At 38.6% G+C, this 21,258-nt stretch overlaps 1 long non-coding RNA gene across 1 annotated transcript; it reads right to left on the bottom strand.

Annotated features, from left to right (window-relative positions):
* Positions 1–1,700: 1,700 nt before the first annotated feature.
* LOC117552086 lies at positions 1,701–20,252 on the bottom strand. The gene is made up of 3 exons (XR_004569896.1): positions 20,211–20,252; positions 19,901–20,049; positions 1,701–2,051 (listed from the first exon to the last, which is right to left on the bottom strand). It is a non-coding gene; the product is annotated as an uncharacterized LOC117552086 (long non-coding RNA).
* Between the last annotated feature and the right edge of the window lie 1,006 nt (positions 20,253–21,258).

Raw genomic sequence — 21,258 nt, 5'->3', positions numbered from 1 at the left:
CTTCACTTTCAAGCCCTCTTGCTGCAGCTTGTTCAACACAGCTCCCAAACGGTCCAGCTGTTCATCCACTGTGGAAGAGAAGACGACAACATCATCCAAATACAACAGTAGGGATTGACAGTGCTGGGCCCCGAACATCCGCTCCATCAGTCTCTGAAAGGTGCTAGGTGCGTTACAAAGGCCAAATGGCATTCTATTGAATTCAAACAAGCCAAATGGTGTGCAAAAAGCGGTTTTCAGTTTGTCTTTTTCTGCAACAGGCACCTGATGGTATCCACTTGCCAAATCCAAGGTCATGAACCACTTTGCTCCTGAGAGTGCATCAAGCGATTCCTCGATCCTCGGCAATGGGAAGGCATCCCGGCGCGTCTTGCTATTCAGCTGCCGGTAGTCGACACACAGGCGGATACTGCCATCTTTCTTCCGAACGATGGCGATTGGAGAGGCGTAGGGGCTGCTACTCTCTCGGATCACCTGGCTGTCTAACAACTGTCGAATATGTGCCTTTACTGCCTCATACTCTGAGGGGGGTACTCTCCTATATCGCTGATGGACTGGTACCTCGTCTAAGAGGGGTATCTCATGGGTAATTAGGTCAGAGCACCACAACTCTCCACCTCAAGGGGGGTTCACACCAGCGAGCGAGTTCTCTACCTTCCCAGAGAACGCAAATGTCCGGTGTTTAGAGGTAACTCTGGTATAGGGATAAGTGATTGAGTCGAGGAGGTGCGGTCCAGCATGCGGGCTCGTTACCTCTCTCCTCTAGATCAGGCTTACTTTATCTATGACCATCTGGAAAGTGAGGCTAGAGAGGAGATTAGGTACCGGCCACAAGGTGAACGCGAAAATCCAGAACGAATCTTAACTATTCTGCAAGAAATGTATGGTTGTTCTAAATCTTATGTTGCTCTACAGGAGAGTTTATTTTCCAGAAAGCAGCTAGTTGGAGAATCCCTCCAGGAGTATTCCCATGCCCTCTTCTGCCTCATGGAGAGAGTGGTTAAAAGCACCCCCGGAAACTTTATGAAGGGGCGTAGACAAAGTCGCCGCCGTGCATATATCTTCAATACTCAGGCCGCTGAATAAGGCTGTTGACACAGCCACAGCCCGTGTAGAGTGTGCACGGAGCCCAGTGGGGAGGTCTCTCCCCACCCGTCCATAGGCATGTGTAATGCACTCGCAGAGCCATCCTGTCAGGCGCCTCTTGGAGAAAGCTTTTCCAGCCACACCATCCCCAAAGCACACAAACAGCTATTCAGTGCACCTAATGGCAGCCGTGCGCTCTACATAACATGCTAGCGCACACACTGGGTAGGGCTGCATGATTTTGGGGAAAAAATCTAATTGCGATTTTTCTGACAAATATTGCGATTCGATTTGCGATATTTATTTTTAAGCGACCCAATGGAAGTTTATTGTAAAATGCGGCCATATCTCCGGCTAGGAAGGTCGCATCAACATGCTCCCGTCTCTAGCTCCCGCGCAGCCCGAGCTACGAGTGCAATAACTAAACTTACATGAAACTTCCGTTGGGTTGCTTTAAAGTCAAGCTTCAGTTTAAGATTCACCCTGTAATAGATGTAAAACATGTGATGGAGCATTACTAACCTGACTCAGATGGTTTGTTTCACCAAACCATTTGTTTCACCAAACCATCTAGGAAAGCTCCATTGGAAGCCATTTGGAAAGGGCAGGCACTTTGAAAAATACTTGGCAGGTGATTGGATCACCTTCTATCATGGGCCACTTCTGATTGGTTAACAATGGAAGATTAAAGCCACCTAACTGAATAGCCCTTGACCTGAACGAACTCCTTAGGCTCTTGGGAGCAAAGGAGGGGTTCGATCTGAGTGTCGCCCAAAAGACAACTTAGGTGCACCGACAGAGCGGTCAGATAGCAACAGAGCCTCCCGAGTGATAGCTGTCCCCAGGCATTGTAGCGTCATCTCTCGCAGGTGTGCGCTGAGATGGCCCGGGGATTGGAGCGCGTCGGGCCCGGTGTGCTCCAATCAGTGTCTTCAGGGCGGAACCCGGAGTTGGTAGCCAGTCACCTTGAAGCAATCACACAGCTTATTTACATGACAGGATAGCAAAACGGTATTAACAGGACCGGAGAGGCAACAGCTGTCACAGGTGGGATGGATTATCTCTGCAAAGGAGAAATGCTCACTATCACAGATTTTTTCAGATTTGTGAACAATATTTGAGATAAATGGTTATTTTGTGTATATAGAAAATGTTTTAGATCTTTGAGTTCATCTCATAAAAAATGGGAGCAAAAACAAAAGTGTTGCGTTTATATTTTTGTTCAGTGTATTCCATTATGTCAACTATGCTATGTGTTATATTTGCTCAGGTTTGACCCATTGTAACACAAGACATTACAAATAATTAGTGATCAGTTGAGCATTTCAGAATATGTGTACAAATTATATTATTTCAAGCTGAAATCAAAGTCGATTTTCAAGTTTATTAACAAGGTGGAAAATTATAAATGGGAACATAATATCCAGAAATAATGTAATCTATCTGTTCGACATGCAGCAGTATACATTTAAATTAAAACATTTAGTTGGTAAATATAAAACAAATTTTGGGTATTGATTAATTTATTCGTGCTTCACTTTACAGGACTCTATATCAAGAGCAGTAGAGATTTAAACTACAGCACATTCAAGATGCTTAGTGTCCTCCATTATGCAAAACGTGGATTACAAAGACAATTTCAAAACAATAATAAATAGGTGGAAATATAAAGATGTAACTCTATTGATGAAAATACATTGATCTACCATTTATTATTAGCCTGTTGCCAGAGCTCTGAATCCACATCCACATCTCAAATTGTTCCAAATAAATGGCCATTCAGTCTGAATAGCAGTCTACTAGTACAGCAGCCAAATGTCAATGGCTAATTTCTAATGGTTGCCTTAATGTTGTTCCCAAGGTCTCAGCTAATTAGCTATTTAGACCCGTGAAATGGCACTGCCTTGAGGCCAGTCACCCCTGGATACCTGGGAATAAGCAACCCGAGTTTCATGAGCATAGGAGACCGAGGAGGCTTAATCAGTCAAGTGTGACCGGGCAACGAGGTAATGGGTTTAAAGACTCTGTATGACATATCTTTCAAGGTTAGAGCACAAAACTAATGACCCATTTAAAATAACACAATGGGTTAATGGACCCTGGTCTTGTGAAATGTAGTGAAATCAGCATTGTGTTTGTAAAGGAAAATAACATGGTCGACTCGATACATGTCATTTGAGAGAAGTGCATTTCCTAAGAGGGTTGGCAGAGAATGGACTAAAAACTAACTTGACAAGGTAATAGAGCAGAGGGAAGTGAAGCATTTAGATGCCAATTGGCAGAGGTGGGGACTCGAGTCACATGACTTGATTCGAGTTGGACTCGAGTCACATATTTTTGGACTTGAGACTTGCTTGATTAACATTGATAAAAGACTTGACTTGACTTTGACTTGGTATTCATGACTTGAGACTTGACTTAAGCTTGAGACAGATGACTTGAAAGGACTTGACTTTTTAAAATTAAATATTTGCGTTAGGGTTAGTTGTTTTTGTATTGAGATATTACGTTTAGTTTTTTCGAAATGTGATTGGGTGATTATAGAGCCATGCGCGCAAACCTGGCAACCCACTAGTAGGCAGGAGTGTCAGTTAGCATGGCAGCAGCTAGCGTTACTCCAAAAATAGTCAAGTTTGGATTAAAGGATTATTTTGTCGATGACGCTAATAAGAAGAGAACAGCGGTATGCAGGGTCTGCAGCATAAAGATCAGTGACAGGACCACCACAACATCCAACTTCATTCGTCACTACAAAACAACCCACAGAGCAGTGGCGTTTTCTCCTGGAGGCCAAGGGAAGCCAGGCTTCCCCTGTTTTTTCGGATTGTAGTTATAATTTTAATAAATAAATAAAAACACTTTGTTTGGTTTCGGTAATTTTTCTGTGCTTGTGTTGCTGCTGGCCCGTCTCTCCCCCATTATCATTGAGTATTTTACAAATAGTGAAACAGCGCCCCTCTACATGTTATGGTGAAACAGTAGATTGCACTCTCTGTTGCGAGAGTAGGCCAGCAGAAATTGGCTTCCCTTGGTGAAAAAAAATGGAGGGATTGACCAATCAGACAAGGCTCACGTCATGCCCCTGCCAACCTGTGATTAGTCAGGGCCATGCCAAGGGAAGCCAGAGGCGGCTGGCTTCCCTTGCCTCACAATCCAATCAAATCGCATCAATTTAGTGTGGCAGTCCTAAAACCCGGAAGTAAGCTGCGCTCGGTTTCCCTCGACAAAAAGGCAATGGGATTTCTCCATAGGATTTTGGAAAATAGCTCGAAATAAGGTCAGTGGATAACGAACCTGTTAAATAAATGCATGTTTTGTTAAATCAGATAATATCCACATGTCTACCCTACTTTTATAATTTTCGAATCATAAATCTAATCGATAGAAGACAAATAGCGTCACTGCACCACTCTCACCGCCGTTAGAAAGTAGCAAGCAATTGAAGCAAGTGCAATTAATATGGAGGGTGGAGATTTGGAGTGTTTAATCAAAAATAATTGTACTAAACTTCCGCTACAGCAGCAACAACAAATACAATCTGATGACAGGCCAATGCCCAAACTGGAGCTGTGTACAGCGAGGAAAAAAGGAGCGAATCGAACGTAAAACGTTAAAGGTCTCCTGATTTAGTTTGTGAATTAATGCTTATTAGAGTTTTGGCTGGAGGGTGCGTGCGGATATGTCGGTTAGATAACAGGCGTGTGTATATCCTGCATCTGTATGATACAAATGTGTGTAAAAAGATACCGGGTGCTGTAATCACTCATCTGGTTACGTTATTACATTGACCGACCACCACACATCCGACCCAAAAGAAAGGACGTATTATTGGCTTCCCCTCATTTTTTCCCCACGCCACGCTACTGCCACAGAGAAAGGTACGTGCATGTGTTGTGTTAGCTAGAAAGCTAACGTTAAGTTTAAGCTACGTTAGACTTGGTTTCAAATCGATTAAGCATTGCAAAGAGAAGACAAAATGGTAAATGAACACTAGAACCGCCAAGGGATTCATTTTGACTAAGCCTGATACTGACGGGCTGTCAGGAGAGGGAGAGAGAGAGAGGAAAATAGATGCCTCGTTTATTTCCCCTGTGTTATTATCAGAAGTTACTGTAAACTTTTGAATAATGTAGTTCATCTACTTTTAGTAGTTTGTTTAAATGTTTTAATTATGTTGTTTTTGTTTGTAGAAGTGCATCATTCTTTGATTTATGTAAAATGAATCTGAACTTTTTGATCTGTTATGATGATAAACTGAAGCAATTTCAAAATGAACCCAATTAAGTGAGCTTTAAATCGTCCTACTTAGTTTATAAGAAAATTATGAAGAGGAACAAATTAAATGATTTGAAAATGATATATATGTAGGTGCTGACGCTGTTGGCGGTTCTAGTGTTAACAGACATTTAAATTAAATATGTGTAATGGCAAATGCCATATACGATTTTCTTACCTGGAATTCTGCCTTTTTTAACAGACTTTTTGATTGAGTCCTAGCTATATTGTCTGCAGTTCTAGGGTTAATATGAATCTAATATGATTGTCATCGGTCTAAATTAGATTTCAAATGATTAACTGTGTATGTAATGAAGATCTTATAGTGTGGGTTGAATCATGTTCATAACCACTGTCTTTTAACTGATTTAAATGCGGAAACTGGGCTCATTCATCAGAATTTTGTATGACTTGACTTGACTTGCTTGACCTGAGCAATGACTTGACTTGACTTGCTTGAGTCTCACCACAGTGACTTGGGACTTACTTGATACTTGTAGGTCAAGACTTGAGACTTGCTCATGACTTGCACATGTAGGACTTACTCCCACCTCTGCCAATTGGATGGCATTTTGGCATTTGGGTGGAGGGTTGTACAGTATATCCACGAACCCAAGTTAATCGTCCAATGAATGCAAAGACATGCATTTTTTACACTTAATGATTGCTAACCCTAAAGTAATAACCCTGACATTAAACCTTATTTACCCTAATAGGCCCTGTGTGATATAATCACGTCCTGTTCAGTAGTGAGGATTATAGGTCACTCTGACAAGTATTGAAGACCTGGCAGGCACATTTAGCAATCAGCTGTGTTGAAATGAGTTCCTAACGTGAAACGCCAGCTTGTTTTTTTTTGTATTTCCTGTTTGTTGTGTTATATTAAAAAAAAGGCTATAGTGAATGTGTTATGATGTTGGCGTCTTTCCTTTATTATTTCTAAAAGACACGCTTAAATTGAAGAATATGAGGGCTACTTTATAACGCTTTCTTGAGGCCACTGAATGATCCTTATCTTTTAATCCCAAATCCATGTCAGATATGATTGAGTTTAGAGACATTGAGTCTAAATATAGATGTCCATTTGCTAGAGACTTGTTCTGTTACTTGTCTTCATACGTTACGAGTCCAATTTCACCCTGTTTTACTCGGATCCTCTCTCAAGGTAATCATTTACATTGCTTGTGTGGATCTTAGATAAACATGTCCCAAGAAATAAGCAAACCCAAATCATGACTGTTAACTGAAAGTAGTTTGAATTACCCAAGCGGCAATTGTTTTTAAAAGTGAAGCTAATGATGCCTTACATGTCTTAACCTTTGTTCTGTCTAAAAGCTTTTGGTTGCAAATAGTCAGATTTTAAAGAAGTTTATGAAATAATTACCCTCATTCTCACTTGGTTTATGACCTCGAGAAACATTTCCTAATTAATTGTATGGTTTAAATCACTAGTATAAGTTTGTTGTTCATACAACATGACAATATATGGTGTGACAAAGCTATTTGAATCATATAACAAAAAATGGTTGCAAACAAAATTACACAAAACCATATCAAATGTTAATCTTTAATGAATCCAAACTAACATGCAAAGATTTTGAAGGAAGTCAGAAATAAAGACTGTTTAACAGCCAACAATAAATGTTTCCTGGTGGGCTAGTGTCAATATTATTACTATACAACTTCAGATAGCTGACATAAGCAAGTATACACAGAAGAGATGATCCTTACATAAGGAAATGAGTAATACAAGTAAAGGCTGAGGCTGTTGAAAACATGTTATCAATGTTCTTTTTAGGGAAAGTGGATGTATCACACATTGTCTTTTTTCAGCACTCTTCCTCCCTCACACTCCCTTCTGGGAGTCACTCAGTATAGAGTGGTGGACATGAGAACCCTTTCAAATAGATACTGGCTTGTAGTTGGTGTGATTCAAGCAAGGCTTATGTTTACAGTAGTCTGAGTTATAAACAGCAACCCTATGTGATTACAGCATGATTTGACCATCTAAAGGCCACTAGTGTATAACACTAAGCTAGGTCAGTTTAAATAGGGCACTCAGTAACTATAAGTGTCAATTGTGAATTATGTACAGCTGCTGTAGCACACATGACTAAGCATCTAAAGTATCACAAGCACGATAAACAGCAGTTCACTGCCCTGTCATGCAGATCCATTTAGATGAAAGAGGTATAAAGGTGGGAAATATATTTTATATGTGCCTTAATCGAATTAAAAAGGGATGTTGAACTTTTATTCAAATCATGCTCATGATTCACACCATCTGTTTGATCCCTTTATGTTTCCCGTAACTACTAATATCAGAGGTGTTTTATCCCAGTGGCATGAAAAAATAAAAAAATAAAATGTCAGCAGTCAGCACTATGGGCTCTTGCACCGAGGGCACCGAGCACACAGACAGTTCTATTTCCAGCTACATCCACTCACACATGCACTCTCTTGAGATATAGACTACGTTTTATCCTGCTGGAACAGAACGTCAGCAAATAGATAAATACAAAAAATCCATCCCTCGTTGTGGGAATGTAAAGCAAATGAAGTGGCTAAAGCAGTCAGAAGTATTTGTTTTATAATTGGAACAATGACCCTCACCTGACAACACGGCACTACAGCCTCAGAAAGACAAGACATTACACACTCCTGAATGGTAAATCGGATTTATGAATAAATTCATGCTGTAAAGTGTGTGTGCATGTGTCATGTACTATTAGGTGCAGTACAATAGGGTTTAACACAAACCCCCAAACTATTTGTAGTCTGTATGGGGATGGCAAATCTGTGAGGCGAATTGGACCAAGGAGAGGTCAGACTGCCGACAAAAGCAATTTCCCCTACAGAAACACACTCCACACATACACACACACACACACACACTCTCTCTCTCTCTCACACACACATACACACACACACACCAAAATTGGATATCCACCCATTGTAATCACATGTATAAGTGTGTTTACGTTGCCCAGGGATTTGTTAAGATATTCTTGACCATTAAGTGATTAGCAGTTAGACTATTAATTCAGTTTTTTAATGGTCATCAAGTTTCTGAAGCCACAATCTGGCTCCGTTTTGGTTTAAACTCTGAACTAGTCACACTTAACATGGATTCAAATTACAATAATAATCTCAGTCGCTTCAGATTCAACCATAACATACTGTACATCCAGCAAAACATTTCACAATTGGACTTCTGTACATGCAAACTCAAACATAAATATTAAATCCATGTGATTTGGCCCCGAGAAAATGCACATATCGACACCATTCGTTTGGATGAGAGCTCCTTTTTCATCGAAAAACAACGGATTATGTTGTGTGAAACAAAATGCAAATCCTATCATGCCCCGGTCTTGTCAGCCAACCCAGTCTCACGGCATTTCGTGTTCACCAACACCATTTTTAATCTATTGATTCGTGTTCACCAACACCATTTTTAATCTATTGATTCGTGTTCACCAACACGATTTGCCCCTTTTTTTCGTGTTGCACAGCATGATTTTAAAAGCAATGTATTTCTACTGCCTGCAGCACGTCTTTTTCTCCGGTCGGGTCGAGGAAGACCGGAAGCTGTGTGGTTCATAAAAACATGTTCTTACTCAATATCAAGCCACAGTTATTGCTTTTATTTGAAATCGTATAATTTCGGACTTTTGTTGCCGTCTGTGAGGAAAATAAATGGGGCTCAGAGCCTCAGGATACTGAAATCTGTATTTTTTAAATCTTTTTTTCCTTCTAATTTGTTATTCTTTTCAAAATAACACACTGTTATTTACTCACCAATAACACACAATTATCCTTGCTTTTATTGATTGGTTTAATTCCATAATCTCTGGCTTTTTTGGCGTCCGTCAGGAACTGAATTTCAAAATAAAAATAACCGGAAACAGACGTAGGCATTTCGAGCGATTACCCAAGATCCTCAGCTATGGTTTTAAGCTCGTTTATTGGATGTTTTAGCCGCAATGCATGCTGGGATTTGGTGTTTATATGATATGAAATCCGGAAAACATTTTAAAAGAATAAAATAATACTTAATTCCGAGCGCTCTTGCTTTTCTCTTTGAAAGTCATCACATAACGGCATTGTAATACACGGTTCGGCTGCATTACATATTACAGATCTGCCGTAGTTCTTTATTTATAGAGCCCTGATGAGAAGACCTTTAGAAAAACTGAGAAAATGCCGCCGAAACTGAATACTTGACGTGGATCATAAATATATTCAACAATTAAACAACATCTTCAATTTCCCTTCACACAATACGTCTCCTTGCAGTATCAACACTAATTCGGCTGACTTTTACATTTGATCTAATTCACAGATAGGTTATATTTACACCATAACGGTGCACAGCTGATATAAAAGGACTGTAGTTTTTAAAGATATTACTGATTTTCTTTGAATGTAAGAATGTAAATACTGAGTCTGAAATAGTATAGCAATATGCTGTAAAATTATGTGAAAGCATGCATAAAACTACACATTTTCAGATGTTGTACGAAAACAAAAGTGTCCTACACTAATAATACAAAGTTATTATGGCTGTGTGTACCTTGTGTGCACCGCCTAGTGGTTAAAGCACGTTATTGAATTATTGTGTTTTATTTGATTAAAAAAATATTAAGAGTACATACTTTCATCGGGGGAAAGTATAAATATAGAATATAAAAAATCAAGAAGATACTATAAGTGATCTCTACAATAAAACAGTTTAGTGCAGAATGTACAAAGATATTAATAGGAGGAGGTGCAAAACAGAAAAACGAATTAACCTTTATTTAAACATTAAATAACAGATTAAGGTCTTCTTTTAAATAAGAAAAAAACTTTGGGGGTATCTATCTACAGATAAATATTAAGCCTGACAAAGTACTTAACGTCTAATATATTGCTTTCCTGCAATGTTAACTATGTTGAAGCACTTATTTGAACTGATATTCTACATATGAATTATACTCTTATGTATGTAGATAGAATAAGAAATGTGCAGAATATGACAGTTTAATGGTGGAGGTACACACATATTGATAGATGTCTTGTAATGCACTGTTGAGGAACCTGTGACCCAAGTGTTTCATTCATTGCATAACTACACCGTAGTTGTGTATATGATATGTCAATACACCTTTGAAAATCTTGAAAGGGATGTGCAAAATAGCTATAATATACAGTCTTTAATTAACTATTAGTAGAGAATAACGAGTAATGAATATACTTTATTACTCGTTTCCATTCATGTCAATTGCAGATACATGTTTAGTCTTCTCAAGCACCAACTATCAAATATCTCTCCTGATTGTTGGCACTTGACCTTACCTGAATTTTACTCAGGTGTAACTAAAGTCTGATTTAAGGGTTGTTTATATTTCACATAATTAATCAGAATCTGCAAAGTAACTCAAATAAATGCAGTGGAGTAAAAATACCAGGTTAACCTCTGAATTGTAGTGGAGTAGAATTACAAAGTAACAATGAGCTGTCATGTGGGTATTAATGCTGCGCATTATGGACACAAGCGATTTTCACCCATTTATTAATTATATGTTTTACATTTGATAACACCAATGTGTTTAATACTGGCAACTTCTAATTGTGGGAAAAACGAAAACGTTCAGTAGAGACGTCCCATAGAACATTTTGCGAAACACAATAGCCAGCATGTGTAGTTCTGGGGGGGCGTTCGATTCCAGTTTTGGATAGTCTGGCGTGGTTTCGTTCCATTTCACACAGCTGTTTGACGCTCTGCGTAACCTTACGGGGACTGTAGTCCTAAACGATAGCTGGGGATTATGGGTAGTGTAGTGTCTTCGGCCATCCTAAACTCAGAAATGTTGACAATCGCAATGATGCTCGAAATGTCCCTTATAGGCCTACGTCTGTTTCCGGTTATTTTTATTTTGAAATTCAGTTCCTGACGGACGCCAAAAAAGCCCGAGATTATGGAATTAAACCAATAAATAAAAGCAAGGATAATTGTGTGTTATTGGTGAGTAAATAACAGTGTGTTATTTTGAAAAGAATATCGAATTAGAAGGAAAAAAATATTTTAAAATACAGATTTCCGTATTCTGAGGCTCTGAGCCCCATTTATTTTCCTCACAGACGGCAACAAAAGTCCGAAATTATACGATTTCAAATAAAAGCAATAACTGTGGCTTGATATTGAGTAAGAACATGTTTTTATGAACCACACAGCTTCCGGTCTTCCTCGACCCGACCGGAGAAAAATACGTGCTGCAGGCAGTAGAAATACATTGCTTTTAAAATCGTGCTGTGCAACACGAAAAAAAGGGGCAAATCGTGTAGGTGAACACGAATCAATAGATTAAAAATCGTGTTGGTGAACACGAAATGCCGTGAGACTGGGTTGTGTCAGCACAACAGCAGCTTTGCAAATTTAATCTTACGTTTTTTTTCTGCAACTACCTCAGGCTTTAACGACAAACCTCTGGGGCCATTTGCATTTTATTCAAAGAGTAAAACTTTCCAGAACTACATCATTGATTTCTACACTGTGAACATCTGAAACTTTCATGTATGCCAAGCAAAAATAATGTCTCGAGGGATTAAACGTGTACGAGACAGTGGCTTTAAGTCTGTGCCTCAGGTATAACTTGAGCATATTCAATTTGATTTAAAACAAACACGTCAGTGCGACCAAACAGTCAAAACAAAATGTTCTGAGTCTGATTTACACCTGTCACCTCTGATTAGCTAAGGAGCTGCACATGACAGCACATCAGTGTCAAGTGAATCCTCCTTTATGTTAATAAATCAAGTGCGATCCATGCAGACATGTCTGACAGGAGAAGGGAGCCAGTGGAGGGACATAGGGCAGATTTATGTTTTTTGGGTCTCCAGAAGTAGAGCAGAGCTGTCGTGCTTGTGTTTTTCTCATCTCACTGCACAGCAAGGTACATTTTGTTTACCCCATATTCTATAACACATAGGTGTGAGCAAGCTCTCTGATTGGTCAATAGGCGTGTTTGATTCCACGATCAAAGAACGGTCAAATAGAACGTGCCTTTTCACAACAAGTCAGTATCCCTCCGCGTCTGAGAAAAATGGTATACCCTTGGCCTGAAAAGCAAACTGCTTGCAGTACAGGCGTACGGACCTCGGCGCAAGCGCCTCGGTCCTGCCGCAGTACTGTCGTACCAATAATGACGTTAAAGAACGGCCTCTCGTGTATGATTGCTTAATGATGTGTTGGAGGTGTCAGAGCCTTTTTCATGACAATCTGGTAGTTTCAGTTGGTAATTTTCCTCTCAGCAATATTTTAAAATGATCCGCCAAAGAATAACGCAAAAAAAGTCCATATCTAGTTGATTAGACATGTTTGAATTGAAGAATAATAAAGCAAAACAGAAGTGATACTAATTCAGATGGAAGCTACAAAAGTTCTCAGAGTTGAACACAGAGTTTTTTTCTCTTCTGGACACACATTAGCTTAGCAGCTGAGCACACAGCTGAGGGGAGGAGACAGGCTACGGCGTGGCTGTCCCCTGCTGTGAGGCTGGAAATGTATGTCATCACGGTTTGGTTACCATTGGCATGCTGCTGCTAAAGTAGACTGACCCGTGCATGGAAGAATAGTATTGGGGTTGGATTTTTGCATTTGTATAGCAATATAACATCCAGCCTTTAGGAACTTATTTTCTACTTTGTAAGTATGGAAATATCATGCAATCAAGTCATAATAAGCAGGTATACGTATTTGTGTTTAGCTAGTAATCAATCACTGGTACATCCTGATATTTATGCAACATTTATGAGTAATTATTCATCACATCTTGATTACAACTCTCTTGAAATAGTAACACAGCAGGGGCTAAATCATACTCATGTTTGCACCTGTAGGTTGTTTAATCAGATGAATGAAAATGATGTGAATATATATATTTATCATTAACCTTGTATATTATTTGTAAAATATTCCATGATTGAGCTTAGAAATGAATTGCCACAGCTCATATTGTAACAAAACGTATCAAGGACACCAGTTTAGAGCGGAGTTCATGCTATAGGCAGGGCATCATGTTGGGGATAAACTTGGCGAGCTTTGACAGAACACACCTTATATTAGTCATAACCTCCATCTAATTTTGTGAAAAGTCTGAGGCTCAGCTGGATATCAGTCACTCTGAGGGACCTTGCTTTGTGGGCCAAGTCCTTGAAAGGAACTCGGACGCAATGACACAAATACCCCCCAACAAACACACAAAAACAAACAGGTTTCATCTGGAAATTTAAACCATGATCAGTCTACGACATGAATAGGTATCAAAAGGTAAATAAAACACCTAAACACCACCAAAAACACCAACACCATTCAAACTACAGTATTGCCTTTATACTACAGAACTCTTACTTAAAGTGGACCTATTATGCTATATTGGACAAATATATTGTAGGGCCATATCTATACAAAACATGTCTGTGAAGTTTTTTGCTTAAAATACCAAACAGTTCACCCATTGTAGCCATGCCTCATACTGTTCATACCCCTCTGTTGAAGCCTATGGTTGAAGCCCTGTTAGAGAAACCCGGATTTTGGGTCCTTAGCTTAAAAAAAAAAAAAAGAGGAGGCGGAGCTAATGCCTGATCAGAATTCTACCGGAGATAAAGTTAAATTCTGCTGTGATAAAACGCCATCCTGTTCTAAACCGCATCAAAGATTATTTCTGAAACAGTATGGAGCTCAAATGCTTTTTCTCTTGCGGGTTTATCACAAGGTGAGTTCCTTTTTTATTTCCTGCTTTTTAAACACATTTGCTCTACAGTACAGGTTAGCTCTGAGTGTTAGCGAGGCTTGCTAATGTAAACAAAAACGAGATTACGTCCAAAACACGTCAGGCATTGTTTTTGATAGCAACTTTCTGTGGGTCCGCTGCCGATTTGACGTCAGATTGGCAGCAAATCTGTATCCGCTCGTTGTACACCCGTTTTAAAAAGATTTGGGTACGGAGGAAAAGAGAGAGGGTTTTATTTTCTGACACTGGGTGAGTTCCCCGACACAACGGGGACACATATTTATCAACCTGATCTCACCAGAATGCGTGACTCCACCACGACTCCTTAACACCGTATTGCGTGGTGGAGTCACGCATTCTGCTACATTTGCGTGTCGGCACCATGCAAAAAAACCCAATGTAAAGTGAATGAGGCTCTTTTGTCGTGGTGCACACACGCATTTCTACAACGTCCCACAGTGAGATTTTATTCTATAAAACGTTTTTAAAATCTACTTTATAGCTTGTAGTAACTCACGGGAGGCTTCTTTTATTTTATTTGTATTCATAATCATCTTTATTTTTCGTCAGAATGTAAAAATTACATTAGTTACGAATTTTTGTTCTAAAAAAACAGTGCATTGTGTGTAATACAACTGTGATTTTTATTAAATTAGTTAGTTTTTAAGGAAGGCCAGAGCTTCAGCTGTGTCAAATAGATTGTTTCCTTTAGTTAACGTTATTTAAAAGATAATGATCATGTCCCCTTTATTGTATTACGAGCGTCCATTCCCATTGGATAACGGATAATTGTACACCCGGAAGTAAGTATTCTCCTTACTGTCGATTGATTTTACAGTGATATCTGAACTACTCATCAACTCAAAAACACCAGATTATCCTTGTTAATTACACAACATTGATTGGTTTAAATTGTGTACAATGCTTTTGTATTTTTCCCCTTCGATTCGGAGAAACGAATATTTTTTCGGAGTTTTTGGATGGCAGAAGACACTACACTACCCAGAATCCTCAGCTATCGTTTGGGACTACACCATGTGCTTAGCTTGACAAACCCCGTGATCAGTCCTCAAGCTCTGTGATTGGTTGACCTCCAACTGCATTCCATATAAAAAACGTTTCGTAAAAGATAAATCATACTTTATTCAGCAGTGCTTGCTTTACTCTTTGAAAGTCATCACATGAATGCATTGTAATAAATGGTTTGGCTGCATTAAATATTACACATCTGTCGTAGTTCTTTATTTATCTACAGAGATCGGGCCTCAAAATAGACCGGAAACTATTATTTTACCGTTCTGTTTTAATTTCACAATAAAGTTAGTAGTAATAATTTGTTTTGATATTATTGTTTTTTATTAACTACTAGACCGCTGGGTCATGTTAAGACCATATTTTCTGTGTTGCTGTGGGTTTTTTCCATCGCTTTTATGTTACAAATATCAAAACAATAACAAAATATATCCGTTGTCAACTAAACCAAAAACAGCAGTATATTTTATTTTGTTAACACTGTAAACTTGACAGCTTTTTAACCCAAACCACCTACTGGTTAAAGCACGTTATTACACGTTTAGAGTAATTGCAATGCAGGTAGATTATGTTGCTTTTTAATAACTGTTTAAAATGCCTTTTTCTTAATGTCTTTCATTTTTGTAAAGTACTTTTGAATGTGTTTGATGAAAACATTTAAATATTAAGAATACATACAAAATAGTGGGAAAGTAGAAGGTCAATGATATAAATATAGAATAGAAAATATCAAGAAGATACTGTAAATAATATCTACAACAAAACAGTTTAGTGCCTGATAGGAGGATGTGCTAACTAATAAGGCTTTATTTAAACATTAAAGAATACTTTAGGCTAAGGTCTTCTTTTAAATAAGAAAAAAGCTTTGGGGGTATCTATCTACAGATACATATTAAGCCTGACAAAGTACTTAACGTCTAATATATTGTATGGTTTGTTTTGGAACTTGACAATCAACTTTCCTGCAATGTTAACTATGTTGAAGCACTTATTTTAACCGATATTATACATCTTTATTATACTCTTATAAGATGTTAGATAGAATAATACATGTGCAGAATATGACAGTTTAATGGTGGAGGTACACACATATTGATAGATGTCTTGTAATGCACTGTTGAGGAACCTGTGACCCAAGTTTTGCATTCATTGCATAACTACACCGTAGTTGTGTATATGATATGTCCATAAACCTTAGAAAATCTTGAAATCTTGAAAGGGATGTGCAAAATATCAATTATATACAGTCTTTAATGAACGATTAGAGAATAACGAGTAATGAATATGCTTTATACGGATCTGCAGATAAATGTTTAGTCTTCTCAAGCACCAACTATCAAATATCTCTCCTGATTGTTGGCACTTGACAATCACCTTAACTGAATTTTACTCAGGTGTAACTAAAGTCTGATTTAAGGGTTGTTTATATTTCACATCATTAATCCAAATCTGTAAAGTAACTAAAATAAATGTAGTGGAGTAAAAACACCACGTTAACCTTAAAGAAAGCCCTCAGGATTATAAAAGACCCCCATCACCCCAGCCACAAACTGTTCTGTCTGCTGCCGTCTGGCAGGCGGTACTGCAGCATCCGGACTAAAACCACCAGACTCAGGGACAGCTTCATCCCACAGGCCATAAGACTATGAAACACCTGAACTTAGAAACAACATCCATAACATTCATCTGGCTGCTACTTAGAAATTATTGATCTAATATATCATATTCACAATGTAGTGACTGCTTTTTTGTCTTTTGTTTTCTTAGTTATGTTCTCTTTTATATGTGTGTGTTATGTGTAACGTTGCTAACTTCTTGGCCAGGTCAGCATTGAAAATGAGATTGTATCTCAATGCTTTTATCTGGTTAAATAAAGGTTAAATAAAAAATAAAAAAGATTCCAATCTGTATATAGACTCTTATTGCACTATTTCACAATTTTTTCTGTGTATCTGTTTTATTGTGTTGCACTGTTGGAGAAACCTGCGACCTAAGGGGGGGGGGGGATAGGACACGTTCGATTCTTGTTTTGAATAGTGTGCCGTCGATGGGTTTCATTCCATTTCAAGGTGCTTTTTGACGCTCCGTGTAAACTTTGCGCACTGCCACTCCAACATCCAATCACAGAGCTTGAGGACTGATCACGGGGTTTGTCAAGCTAAGCACATGGTGTAGTCCCAAACGATAGCTGAGGATTCTGGGTAGTGTAGTGTCTTCTGCCATCCAAAAACTCCGAAAAAATATTCGTTTCTCCGAATCGAAGGGGAAAAATACAAAAGCATTGTACACAATTTAAACCAATCAATGTTGTGTAATTAACAAGGATAATTTGGTGTTTTTGAGTTGATGAGTAGTGCAGATATCACTGTAAAATCAATCGACAGTAAGGAGAATACTTACTTCCGGGTGTAAAATTCTCCGTTATCCAATGGGAATGGACGCTCGTAATACAATAAAGGGGACATGATCATTATCTTTTAAATAACGTTAACTAAAGGGAACAATCTATTTGACACAGCTGAAGCTCTGGCCTTCCTTAAAAACTAACTAATTTAATAAAAATCACAGTTGTATTACACACAATGCACTGTTTTTTGAGAACAAAAATTCGTAACTAATGTAATTTTTACATTCTGACGAAAAATAAAAATGATTATGAATACAAATAAAATAAAAGAAGCCTCCCGTGAGTTACTACAAGCTATAAAGTAGATTTTAAAAACGTTTTATAGAATAAAAGCTCACTGTGGGACGTTGTAGAAATGCGTGTGTGTACCACGACAAAAGAGCCTCATTCACTTTACATTGGGGTTTTTTGCGTGGTGCCGACACGCAAATGTAGCAGAATGCGTGACTCCACCACGCAATACGGTGTTAAGGAGTCGTGGTGGAGTCACGCATTCTGGTGAGATCAGGTTGATATTTATGTATAAAAGACATCACAAAGTGCATTTTGCATGATAGGTCCCCTTTAAGAAACACAGGGTCTTATGAACCAAGATCTAAAAGGTTTTTGCTGAGCCAGGCCTTTGTAAATTGTGCATAGATATGTTTTTATTGAGTCACTTACACTGTGATACATAAACACATACAAGTTAAACAGCTGTGTTTATGAAAACATTGGCTAATTGCATTGTTTAACCTGTTAACCCCCTGAGCCTGTTTTTCAGGTCTCAGGATCGAAAATGAAATTTCACTTCTAAAAGGGGTAAATTAATAATATTTTCTCTCAAAGCAATGATAAACCTGTGAGTTGGATGTAGAAAAGTCAGAATCAATATAGAATAGAAAAGTAAATTCAGATTGAACATAGTAAAAAAACTGTAAATTATAGTGTCCGTCCAAAAAAAAAAAACATTACTTATAGTGAAAACTAACCTTGAATGATGGGATAGTGGACTAAAAGCTTTAGGAATCCAAACTATAACATATAATAAGTACCCTGTATCAAGATTGATGCAAAACAAGTGACATTTGACCTTTTTAGAGAGATTTTGAAAAATAAATCCACTTCTGGGGTCATTTGGGTGCATTTTCCATATCTCTGGCCCCCCTCGTCAATTTTGATGATTGACACCTCTTTTGAACCGTTAGAGCCAATATAATCGAGAGGGGAGTTCCTAAAATCCATCTAAACATTACCCATTGGTGAATGAGTAATGGGTAGCTGGAAGCTGGGTTGTAGCTCTAAGCTAATATGAAATCTCAGTTTTTGACAAAAATGGAATGTTGGATTATCAGTAATAATTTCAAAGTGACACCGACACATTTGATTAACCTATGGATTAACCTTCAGCAGCGTTTTTATCGATTTAATGCCATTGAACACAACTTTTGATCAGAAAATCAGCAACGGTAAGACTATTTTCAGTTTTTGCTCCGTAAAGCTTTGTCGTGTGATGTCTGGGTTCGCTTCCCCTGCCATGAGTTTTGATCGCACAGTGATGATACTTATATTTCTAGAATCTGTGGAATCTCAGCTTGCTAACAGATCTGATAAGTAATAAAGTATTTCTACTGTGAGTTCTGTGCTAAGTGCGTTAGAATTTGTTCGCTCAGGGCTCATTTAGACACTTCTTGTGAGACTTGTGTTTTGTTTAGGTAAAAATGGTTTGTATCGTCAGTTAGCTGAGTTTCTTCCCGTTAAGTGGGTATGACACATTAATAGGTTGTTAAATGTTAAGAAGCCCTGAGACACAATTTCGTGAAAAGAAAGCCGGGGGCTGCCGGGCTTAACAGGTTAAGGTTATTGTTCAAAGTTATTGTGATTATATTGATATCCATTTTAGTGAAGATACATTTGTTGTAATTTCATAGATAACACCTGTTCTGGTCAATTACACTGCACAAGCTGCCCACATTTACCTTTTTGTTCCAGCTCAGGAATAGCCTGATTAAATCACAACCAGTCATAACTACAATGGGGATGCGGTTCCAGCTCTTTTTTATTTTAAGTAGCAGATAAATGTTTGGTCAAGTGTTATACTTCACTTGAGAATGAAAGTAATGATCTATTTATCTGACTTATGTTGTGAATTATATACACTTGACTCGGTTAAGGCACATACAATCAAACTCTCAAACTTATTTTTCTTAGACTCCACACTACTCAGTCATGACAGACTGTTACAGCCGCTGCCTTCCTGGGACTGTTAACTCTGTGTGTGTGTGTGTGTGTGTGTGTGTGTGTGTGTGTGTGTGTGTGTGTGTGTGTGTGTGTGTACATGTACATGAGCTGCGCAGTTCTCCTGATGAAGTTGGCCGTCCCGCCCTCGCAACGTCCGAAACAGTGATTGGAGTGACGTCATCCAATTCCCGCCTGAAGAAACACACTCCTCAATGTCAGTTTCGGTACTTTAATGACAAGGATGACGACACCCTGAAACAGAGCAATGCAGCAAGATAAGCTGACAAAGTACTAGATAGATACTAGATAAGGTAAGCTGACAAAGTACTACATACATGCATGTCATGACCAATACACATATATTCAATTACATAGAGTAAAGACACACCAAACAATAGTGGAAACAATCTTACATGAATGAGTGGATGAACGTCTCAACTCGAGGCGGAGTGAATGAACAATATTTGAACTAAAATGGCCGCTCGGCACTACCGGGTCAGAGCACGGCATATCCGGACAGCGACAGCAGTGACGCTGCCCTCTAGTGGCCGGCGATAAACTCTTCACCGCCCGCTTCCGGAACGTCATCCGGGGGAGGAGTACAAAGAACGGGGACGAAGATCATTCTGGAGGCTCTGTGTGGATAGACAGACGCCTCTAGCCTCTTGTTACCTAATTTGTTGTGTTTGTAAACCCTGTAACCCTCTGTACTTAGTTAGACTGCTTAGCAGAGTGCTAAGTAGTGTGTGGTATTGTGTTAGCTTAGACCCAGGTAGATTAGCTCCTGTTGATCAGCATTTAGGATTAGTGTAACAGTTTAGACCCAGGTAATTAGCACCTGATGACCAGCTACAGCTGTGTGTGTGCAGCCTTCCTCATTTCATTTGTACCACGTTTAACGTGAGGTTTTGTTTTCTCCTTTACCTATTACGCTGAATAAGCTTTACAACTCTTGTTTGGAGTTCTCTTTTTGTTGCTGGTTAGACCAGCCGTTTTGGCATTTTTGGTTTGTTTCAGGCTGATTGCCTGCCCTTATTATCTCCTGTTATAAATAAACCACTTAATAAATAATTGTTACCAATTCCACTCTGGTCGTGTCGCTTACCTTTGGTTCCCCTAGCCCAATAGGGAACGTAACACAGACAATGTGGATGGAGAACAACAGTCAGTGTCAATTTGTATGTAACTACACAGAAAAGAGGAGTATAAAAAGGTGTACATGATTAAAGCTGAAAAGCCAGAAGCTACATTTGTCAAAGCAATTAATCACAGAGAAAAAACTGAAATAAAAATTGGTTTGGTTATGGTTGCCTGAAGGGTGTTTTTGTGTCTGTAAAATGTTGTTGCTCCCACATGGATGACTGGTGAATATAGATTGTTTGGTGCGAAACGATGTGATACAGTATGGAAATCTATACTGCATTAACACTCAATTAAAGTCTCATCCTGATCATACATCCG

This window comes from Gymnodraco acuticeps, unplaced genomic scaffold, assembly GCF_902827175.1.
Source record: "Gymnodraco acuticeps unplaced genomic scaffold, fGymAcu1.1, whole genome shotgun sequence".
Taxonomy (NCBI): Eukaryota; Metazoa; Chordata; class Actinopteri; order Perciformes; family Bathydraconidae; genus Gymnodraco; species Gymnodraco acuticeps.
This window is presented reverse-complemented; position numbering and strand designations above follow the sequence as displayed.